The sequence below is a fragment of the Culex pipiens genome, chromosome 2 (genome assembly GCF_016801865.2).
Source record: "Culex pipiens pallens isolate TS chromosome 2, TS_CPP_V2, whole genome shotgun sequence".
NCBI classification, from domain to species: Eukaryota; Metazoa; Arthropoda; class Insecta; order Diptera; family Culicidae; genus Culex; species Culex pipiens.
In genome coordinates, this window is record NC_068938.1 from 133,045,956 (window position 1) to 133,057,137 (window position 11,182).

The window sequence follows — 11,182 nt, forward strand, 5'->3', positions numbered from 1 at the left end:
ATTACTATCGTAAAATTTTAATGATTAGAAAATTGATATAATAAGCCATTTTTGTGTGTTGATGTTTAATTTGTTTATGATTTCTAACGTATTTTTTGAATTAACATAAAGTTAATTATTTGAAATAAAGTGAAACAAACAGGAAAGCGAAGTTGATAGTTCATTATTTTGCATTGTTAACCAAATTAAACTAATTACGTTCGTACGGGGCCGGGATCGTACGAGCAACGACTTTGACGTCAAAGTTGCAATGCAAACAAATGGAAAGTGGCTTGGTGAGGTGATCTTTTGAACCTTTAGTCTTGAATATCACCAACACCAAATCCACTATACGCGGTGGAATGACGTGATGATACTTGAATGGATATGTTAGTATCTTGATATAAAAAAGAACCGAAGATCTTCTAAGTAGCTTTTGATTTTCAAATTATGAAAAAAATCTTTTCCTAACATCAAATAAGTAAAATTATAGTGATTGATTGTCGTTTAGTTGTTAATATTTTCAATAATCTTGAAGCTTAACAAATTGTTGTTTGCCAGAATTAAATATTCTACAGAATATCCAAGCCCACCTGCGTCAGCCAATACACAAATCTATTATTGACCTGCACGTGAGCCAACATTCCACTTCTCTATATCCGGGATGGACTGCCTGTCCAAGGTCCATTGCCATGCGTGGATTAAGCACACGACCACAGACCAGACCAGCGCCCAAACTGGGAAACCGGTTCGGACCTCGGACCGCTTGACGAGCAGCAGGTTTTTGTGGCGACGCGAAAATTATGCCACTCAATGACGACACACGACTTGTGGCACCATCAGGCTCTGTTTTTTTTAGAATAATCTGATAAAATGGGGCAAACAATTGTTGAAATCTACGTTTTTCCCTAAAATAATATGTTTTCATAAATTTTGTCGAATAAACAAAACATTAAAATGTCAAAATTGTATTATTTTACCCCAATTAGCCCAATTTGGGCCCATAAAAAAGCACCCAGCAGCTGTGTTCAGACTCGCTTTAGGCATAGTATCAGTTTAGTGGGACCACTAGTAGACCCACTAGACAGCCGGGTGCCGCCTGTGGCGTGATTTCTGGAAATGTGTTCAACACAGACAGCATGGCGTGATCTTACTGCCGCCGCCGCCAAAAATGGAGTCACGCGAGTTTTGCGACACGGAAAGGAGCGCTCTATTAGGAGTGAGTTGTGCTTGAACAAGTTAAGACTGGTCTAATTTTAGAAGACATGGAAAATAAATAAATTGGAAGCGAAACAAAAATCAATTTAGTTAATTTTATAGATATAAAAGTCGTCTTAAATCAAAATTTGACATAGTTTCAGCCGAAAAACTGTTTTTGGAAAGGTTTTCACAAAAAGCTCCTAAAAATTGTACGTTTTTGCAAATCTACGGTTAAAAAAAAGCCATTTTTAGGTAACTTTTTTGAAAATAGTCGCAGTTTTTCATTTTTTTTTAAATTAGTGCACATGTTTGCCCACATTTGAAAAACATATTTTTGAAAAGCTGAGAAAATTCTCCATATTTTGCTTTTTTGAACTTTGTTGATACGACCCTTAGTTGCTGAGATATTGCCATGCAAAGGTTTAAAAACAGGAAAATTGATGTTTTCTATGTTCTCACCCAAACAACCCACCATTTTCTAACGTTGATATCTCAGCAACCAATGCAATGATCCGATTTACAATGTTAAAACATGAAACATTCGTGAAATTTTCCGATCTTTTCGAATACAATATTTTTGAAAATTTTAAATTAAGACTAACATTACAAAAGGGCCAAATATTCAATATTACGCCCTTTTAAAATGTAAGTTCTGGTTTAAAAAAATTGATTATTTTTTCGAACAGATCGGAAAATTTCACAAATATAACATTGAAAATCGGACCATTAGTTACTGAGATATCGACATTAGAAAATGATGGATTTTTTGAGTGAGACTTAGAAAACATCAATTTTCCTGTTTTTAAACCTTTGCATGACAATATCTCAACTAAGGGTCGTATCAATAAAGTTCAAAAAAGCAAAATATAGAGAATTTTCTCAGCTTTTCAATTTTTTTTTTTCAAAAGTGGGCAAACATGTGCACTCATTTTAAAAAATGAAAAACTGCGAATATTTTCAAAAAAGTCACATAAAAATGGATTTAATTTGAAAACGGTGCACTTTATCAAAGTTTCATTTCGATTTTTTGAAAAAATCAGTATTGATTTAAAAATTCATAACTCGCTCAAAGATTTTTTGCACAACCTGGAAATTTCTGAAAAGTTGGCATTTTATGTCCTCTAAAACATATCGAAAAATAAAAAAATAAAATAGTGTTTTTTTGCAAATCAAGTTTTTGTGATAAAAAGTTCAATAAAAAATCACCAATTTTTTTTACCGTGTACCATTTTTTTCCAGTGTAGTCCGTATCTATACCTACAACTTTGCCGAAGACACCAAATCGATCAAAAAATTCCTTCAAAAGATACAGATTTTTGAATTTTCATACAGCATTTTTGTATGGACAGTTGCCAAATTTGTATGGAAAATTATATGGACAAACTAATGATGCAAAATGGCTTCTTTGGGCATTCCGAAGGCACCAAAAAAGTTTCAGCCGGATTAAAAAATACAAAAAATAAAATTGAAGAAAAAAGACCGATTTCGTAGAGAATTGCTCTGATGTGGAAATCGTGTGAAATTTAGTCACACATTGGAAAAAAAAATTTAACAATGTTTTAAAACACGACTTACATTTGGTGAGGCCAAAAATTTTGATTGAAGGGTCCTTTTTTTTTTAAAAAACATAAAACTTTTTTAAGTGAATTTTCAATACTTTTCAAAGCACACTATTTTTTGAAAATTCTTAACTTGGCGAAAAACTTAACGTTCGTCATACCCTTTAGCTCAAAAATTGGCACTTAAGGTCCACTATCCAAGAATTAAAAAAACGAAGGGGGTAAATTTTGTCATTTTTTATTAATAGTTTAAAAATGGGTATTTTTCCGAGTAACGTGTTTCCGAAGAGTCCTAGTCGTAACATAACCTACAATTTTGTGATAACAACAAATTGAGCAGAAAATTCTTTTCTCAAGGTAAAGATTTTCCAATATTTGCATAGCACTTTTATATGGACAGCCCCTAAATTTTTATGGAGACTTGTTTAGAGAAACTAAAGATGCAGAATGGCTTATTTTGACCTAAGTTTCATCAAAATAAAAAAGGGGAGGTTTTTTCTTCTTCGGTTGGATTTTTCCAGATTAATTTATTTGATGGTATTTGATCCCAATGACCCAAAATAAGACAACAATAAAGATCAGAGACTACACCCAAAATTCCGAGTCGAGAGAATCGTTCCCTCAAAGTTTATTGAGGGCTTAGCGCCAAAATCTAGAGAATAATACTACCAACTGTGGTGGCCGAGGCAGTTAAGTTATTGAGTTAGTATGTCAAAGGTTTCTGGTTCGATTCCCGTTGTCGACACTTTTGGTTTTTTGTTTTGACGGATGAACTTATTTGGCAAATGAACCTCGATAGAATAATTCTCTCGCCAATCTCGAGCTATGTTCTCTGTGTCCGTGAATGGGGCCACTATTCTCTCGACTCGAGGTCATTATTCTCTCGGACAAGCACTGCCCAATTTTGGGTGTAGACTTCCCGATGAGAAATTTCAACGGGAAGTTCGGATAATCGAGTTTGGACTGTGCAACATAAATTAAAAAATAATAATAAATAAATTAGGAATCTTGGGCGGTTGGAAAGTGCGTCAGCTTCTTCCATTTCGAATTTTAAGCAAAAAAAATGTGCTGGAACCTTCCTGTCCCATCCATGAGGATGGTCAACATCATCATCACGATGTGACGTAAATCCACCGTAGCGAGAAATATCAAGAATTATTTGTGCTCAATGAATAGCAGCCGATTGGCGTCAGGTGTGCTCAAGGTAGGAAGACCAAACCCGTTATTTGAGGATTCAAACCATCCTTCGGAACTTTTACCACAACTTGTATAAGAACGTATTGACGTATAGTATAAGGTATACCCTAACCAAAAATCATGATTTTCTGAGTTCAATATCCCACTTTTCATACGAATTTTTCAGTTCAACCCATATAACCATTTTTATGGTTGTAGTACCTGAACTCAAAAAATCGTATGAAAAGTGGGATATTGAACTCAGAAAATCATGATTTTTGGTAAGGGTGTTTTTAAAAAAATCATTAAAAACATTTCAAAAGGACGAAACCTTGGATATAAACGTACAGTTTGTAACGCTCACTCTAGTGTTTGAATAATATTCTGTTTTTTTTTAGAGAAATAATTTGAATGCTAATAAATGGAAATTTGTAGTAATTTTTCAATGAATCAAGTTTTATTGAACTCATGGGAAGTCTCTGTTCTGCAAACGAATGATTTCAATGATGCATTGTATGGAAACGTAGATTAATACCAAAATGTTTGTTGACTGTTGATAAGCGAATGAATATCACCCACAGGTAGAAGATACCACTTGAACCGTAAAACCTTAGAAAATTTTCATAGTATACCTTGAAGCCGTTTTAAATCTCGTCGTCACAAAAAATAAAACACTTTTTCTTGCACCGACACTACTCTTTTCGTTTTTTTTTCTCTTCTTCCTCCTCCAACCAGCCAATTAGTTTGCTTCTGAAAAGTAACATGAAACACGCGTCATATATCGAGTTGGCAGATAAAAACAAAGTTCCTACATCCAAACGGAAGGAATAACAACGGTTTAATCTAATCGACCCCCATCCCGCTTGATTGATCGTTTGCTGGAGAACGTTCGCTGGATTGTTTGTTTGTTTGTTTTTGTTGCTTTACCAAACCACGCACGCGATTGTATTTACGTTAGTTCGCGAAAAATCCACACTCACACACACACTGTTTACGTTCTGTTCTCGATCACTCAACTTGCGGATTTGAATAGTGTTGTTGCCTTTTTGTTGGTTTTTGTTTGGTTTGATGTCATGGTTAGTTTTGTCTTATTTTTATGAAAGTGTAGTATTCTTCTAAAAAACTTTGTTGTTGTTATATGTCAAAATCATATCTAATCTACAAAACAATTACAGCACGTCAAGCCTCATAAAGTTTGGTTTCATGGTCAAGGTCTGGTTAAGTTAGGCTGGAGATCTCAACTCAACCATACGTTGCTTTCATTGTTGGATGGATTTCACTTTCATTTATCAACTCATACATTGTTGCTACATCAAGTTATACGATCCAGAGTTGGAACGTTAGGAAAACAAAAGGTAGATTTTTTTAAAGAGTTCTGGAATAACTGTTAAGTTATCTAAAAATCTGTCAATTTCCTCCCCAAAGCAAAGTAATTTTGCCAACTACCTCAATCAGGAAGCCAGAAAAAGAAAATACAAAGTGGCTCAAGTTTCCTCAATCAGCCATCAAGTTTCACAATTGCGCTCTTTCGTAAGGATTGCCCGGGGGCCAAACCAACGCAAAAAGGCACACACCCCCCTTCAGAGTCGGTCATGACCACACTTGCCACCGATGGTCGATGGGGTCTCTCTATTTACTGTTAACCCAATTTCTTGAAAAAACCCGCGGCGTCGACCTTCGCACTCGACTTGAACCAACTAAACTTGCACGCTTCCGCTCGAATGGGTTTTCGCCATGCAACCCAACTCGAGGGGGCAACTCTTTCACACTAAATTGTGCGGTAAAAATGTAATTTAGGGTTGCTATCGGTGTTGTTTCATCGAAATAGTGCATGCAACCGTGAACAAGAGCGGGCAAGTTTTGCCATTCGATGATCAAGAAGCTTCATTTCTTCGTTCTTGGACTTGACTGTGAAAGACGGTGTGCTGAATGTTTAGCAACAACTACAAATCCTTGACGAAATTTTCGCATCTTATCATGTATTCAATATTAAATTATTTCAACTCATCTCTGATAAGACCAAGACCACCAAGTCCTTCACAATTTCAAAAAAGTTTGAGCCTCAAAGTGAGTAACACTTTGGACTCTTCTGTGATTTTTGTGATCAAAGGAGATTAGGAAATCATCAACTCCAGTTGACAATTGTGGACTCTTTTGGGATGCAAGGCATGACTCGTTTGAAGATTAGTGAAAAAAAACACCTGAATTTCAATTGTTATCCCAAACATACACAATTTTACAAGATAACGAGTCATGCTCAAGGTGGACTTTGAAATTCGACTTCCGCTTGCGTGATAAGAGGAGTTCCCGTATCAGCATAAATCCCACTCATCAGGGGGAAGCCGTGTTTAATTATCTATTGTTTAAACAAAACGCCTAAGGAATTCGACTTAGTCAGAGTCTAACTCAACATTGGTGGGGCTATTGATACTGTCAAAACATGATAGAAGCCGAAATGTTATAAACATTTATATGTTTGTTGAATCTTCATAACATAATTGGTTTCATTGTCAATATTACAAAATTAATCTGTTGTAAAATTTTATGCTCTTTTCAGTAGAAACAATTTCGAACAAAAATTAAAATTTTAGCCTAACATTTCAAAATGCCATAAAATTATCATTTTCAGCCCTTTAAAACCGTAAGTGTAGCAAATTTCACAACAGGATAATATTTTAATATCGAAAAGCGAACCATAAATTACCAAGATAAAACCCGTTCAAAATGAGCGCTAATTGTTTGATACTGAGTACTGACAAAAACTCAACAACCAGTACATAGTCCGATCAACAAAGTTTGACAAAAGAAGGAAATATTCTGAGCTATATTTTATTCTGGTGCTTTCCTTCATAAAATATTTTTAAATTACAAAAAATGAGGATTTTTTGAAAATGCTAACCTCAAAATGCCTAAAACTAGAAAATGGCGAACATTATCACACACATAGTTAGGTCATTTTCGACTGAAAATTTTACATCGTAGGGGAAATTCTCGTATGTTTGGCAGATTAGGCACTTGCCTCTAACTCCATCCAATTTGCTGATTCTCACTATTTAAATAACTTATTTTGCAAAACTTTTGATAGAAACTTGCTTGCTCACTTCTTATTGAACTATTTATCACTCGATTTCAGTTAAAAACGGTTTTAATGAGCTGTAATTGAATGTCAAAGTGCTGATATGGCAACATTAGAGGCACGCTGGAATTAGATGTGGTTCCCCTATTCAAAAATAAATATTTTATGTTCATTTTTCCAAAAATCTTAAATATTTTAACACAGTAACACATTTTTCCTCATCTAGAATTTCGCAAATCGGCATTTCATTGTATTTTTATTTGTAATAAACTAAGTTCATCATTTTTTTATACGTAATTTGTCATCATTAATTTCGTCATACAATACACGGTGTGTTTCCTAGAACAAACTTAAGATAAAAAATTCGGCGTATCTGATATTTGGCACCATGAAAGAAGGGCTCTTTCCCGACATTTTGCAGGGTCCGCCGAAATATTTCGTCGGGGAGTCTAGAGCAACTTTTTTTTAAGTTTTTTTTCGATTTTATAGGATTTTTCTACAGAAACGTCGATGGAAATCGCTGGCTTCATGTTCATATTCATCAAATTTCTTATGAATGTGCCTCAAGAGACTCTAAATTACATATTTGACCTCAAATAAAAAGTTTCCAGCCCAAATCCAACTCAGTAGGCGGTGTTTATCGTTTGAATGGGAATCAAATCCAAACAATTTGGAGAAAGTCACTTTTTATTTTACGAAATTAGGTATATCTCTGCTTATATTGAACCAAAATTGATACTTTTTTATGGAAATTGTTCAGAAAACTGTTCTCTACAATGTAATTGATTCGAAAATGTTTTAAGATACTTTAGTGTTGTATGGCAGAGGATTGAAAAAATAATGTTGGGAACCTTTTGGGTAATAAATAGCTTTAAAATGAAATACTCTAAGTTTAGCAATGGTTTAAGCTCGAATTTGTATCCGGGCAATCTGTTGCTGTATTTTTATGACAAATTGTATAAAGAAAAGATTTTTATTTGGTCGTTTTGAGGTTTCCATCTTGGATGTTGGGGTTATTTCAAAGAAAGCTAGAAATCTGGTAAACTTGGGTTGGAAATTTTTTATTTGAGGTCAAATAATTTAGAGTCTCTTGAGGCACATTCAGAAGAAATTTGATGGATATGAACATGAACCAATCAATTTCCATCGACTTTTCTGAAGAAAAATCCTATAAAATTGAAAAAAAAAATCTACAAAAAAAAGTTGCTCTGAACCCCCCGACGAAATATTTCGCGGGACCCCACAATATATCGGGACTTGCCGAATTGTTTATCTTAATGTTCTCGGAAAAATACACCGTGACAAGTATCCAGTATTTATCTCAGGAAAACATTTTCTGATCAATTTGGTGTATTCGGCAAAGTTGTAGGTTATGATTTGAACTATTCAGAAAAATAATATAACACTCTAAACAATACCCCATTTTTAAGTAAATATTCATAAAAAAAACTAGTTTTTGACAACCTTTGTAATTTCGTTTTTTTTTTTTTTTTTTTTGTTTTAGTCGTTTTAGTAGACAAAAAGTGCCAACTTTTGATCTATGGGGTATAAAGGACGTTTTGTTTTTGGTCAAGTTAGGATTTTTTTAAATAGTGTTTTTTGGTTGAGTAGCAAAATAAACAAATGTCGCAAAATCATTTTTAGATATTAAATTGAAATCAATCGAAAAGTAATTAAGGGGTTACATACATGTAGAAAATCACAAAATTTCATATTACAGAAAAGTTATTAAATCCACTTATAAGATGGTTTTCAATCACTCCTGAAAGTTTCATGAAGGTATTTCATGATTTAACTGAGTTAGAGACGATTTAAGCTCAGAGTTTTGCCATGCGCAAAGCAAACTGTCTAACTTTCTGAGCGTTTTTCTCTGAACACCAAGTTGATTTACGGGTGCCACGATATCTCCAGATGGGACGGACCGAATTGGCTGAAATTTTGGGTGAAGACTCCCATGACATGTCCCGTGTGCATGACGTAGCCCGATTTTGAAATTTTGAATTTTCAAAAAATACAAAAATCAAAAACTGGAGATTTTTTATATGAAAAACTGAAAAATATTTTTATCTTTTTTTTTTTAAATAAACTTTTTGAAAATCGGCCTTCGTCATGCACACGAGACCGGTTTAACGAGTCTTCACCAAAATTTTGAGCCGATTTGGTCGAAGCAATGTTGAGATATCGTGGCACCCGTTTTTTGAAACTGCTAACTTCAAATAGCTATATCTCGGCAATGCTACAACCAAATGTCTTCAAATTTGTTTTGTTAATAGATGAAAAGGAATATTTTAATGCCCTGAAAACAGATTTTGAAAAAAGTTTAAGTGTGTGCTCAAACCAACCTCTGACATTTTTGCTGATTTACATGTATGTAACCCCTTAAGTGATTTTTTAAAAACTGCACTTTTTTGAGAAATAACCATTTTTTTAGTATCTTCAAAACTACGAAAACTATAGAAATGAATTTCTATTCATCTAGTAAAGTACCGTTTACAACATTATTTGCAACAATGTTTGACTTTTTTTGCAATCAGATTGATGCAGGATTGGGTCCGTAGTTGACAATTTTGGAATAAAAAGACAGCAACTTCCTTGGTTGCTGTGCGCTCTTGAAAAGGGGAACTTGCGTGTAATTTTTTGAACTCCAGGGAAAGTCGTGAAAAAATATTTTCTGGTTTTCAAAACCAGGACTTACATAAATGCTCCTCTTAAAATATCAAAAAAATGTTTTTTTTTCGGAATTTATTACTTTTTGTAAAACAAAGTCAAATAAAAATATTGGGATTTTTCCGCATTTTTTGTAGAGACACACTCCTCTTAAAGTTTGATTTTTAACAAAAGCCAGAAATTTCTATTAATATTGTTTTCAGGTACACTCAACCCCCGGTGGTTGGTCACTTTTTTGTTTGACACTTTTTTAGTTTGTACCCCGATGGTTGGTCAAAGTCAAACTAAAAAGTGACGAACTGTCACTTTTTACACGGCGCTCACTCACACTATCAAAACAAACGTTTGGTAGTGTGTGTGAACTCCGTGTAAAAGGGGTGTCAAACTAAAAAGGGACCCCGTTCGTTTGACAACAGTTGGTGTCAAACCATCGGGGTTTGGTTGAGCATCCAAACAGCCCATGATTTCCGAATGCCGACAACTCTGATCTCTGATACTGTTGGTCCAAATTTCGAATGTTAAAAAAATGACCCGTTCGTAATATTGGTAGAAGTTTTAATTCACGATTTTTTTTTTTGATCTATTTTTACTCTTTTGGTTTTAGTATAGTACCAAACTCGCTCTCTATTTCGAACAAATCAGCTGTAGAAAGTTTGTCCATATATCAGCTCAGGATAACAACTGTACCAATTAACATTGCTTAAACTGTTGTTAAAGAATTCTATTAAATTTAACACTTCTTTTTTGTTCAATGATTTTTTGTGACATACAACTGTACAAATAATCAAATTTCAATTAATTTCAAAATTTAATCTTTTATTTCGTTATACTTTTCAATTCATTATTGTTCATGCAATTATCACTACTTGTATTCAAAAGTAAAAAAGCTAAATGCAGTAATACTAAAGGTAAATGTCACTTTCATGGCTTTGCACATTAATACGATTGATTTTGCTATCGCAACAAAATGTTTTCAAGTTACTGATAAGATTTAGGAATGACTATGCATAATTCAATCCAATTTTAAACTTAAACAACAGTTCATTAAGTTCAAATCAAAAAGATTACTAAAAGATTATTAATTTCACTTGTCCAAGTCGTAACCTTTCTTCACGTGAACACCCACTACGTATCATCCTTAAACTTGAATCATCAAACGTTCCGCCAAATTTTCGCACCTTTAACAACAAACTCAAAAAACGCCGACGACTCGCGCTGTACAAACAGAACCTTGAACTGGCAGCAGCGCCAAGTCCTCGTCCTCGTCGCGCAACATCTCACAACGGTCGAGTACACATTTCTCAACGCGCCGCGTCAAGTTTCGCGGAGCGAATTTCCATTCAACTATACAGTGGGTATTGTTACTTAGTACGACCTGCTAACCCGTGCGCGCGGAAACCACCAGGGTAGCTACTTTGAAAGTTTAATTGCGTTCAAGTCTTGTCGGTCAGGTCGTCGGAATTTCAAACACGCAAAGGTGGCATTTCTTGGACATTCCTAACCGCACTGTTATCGATCATATCTG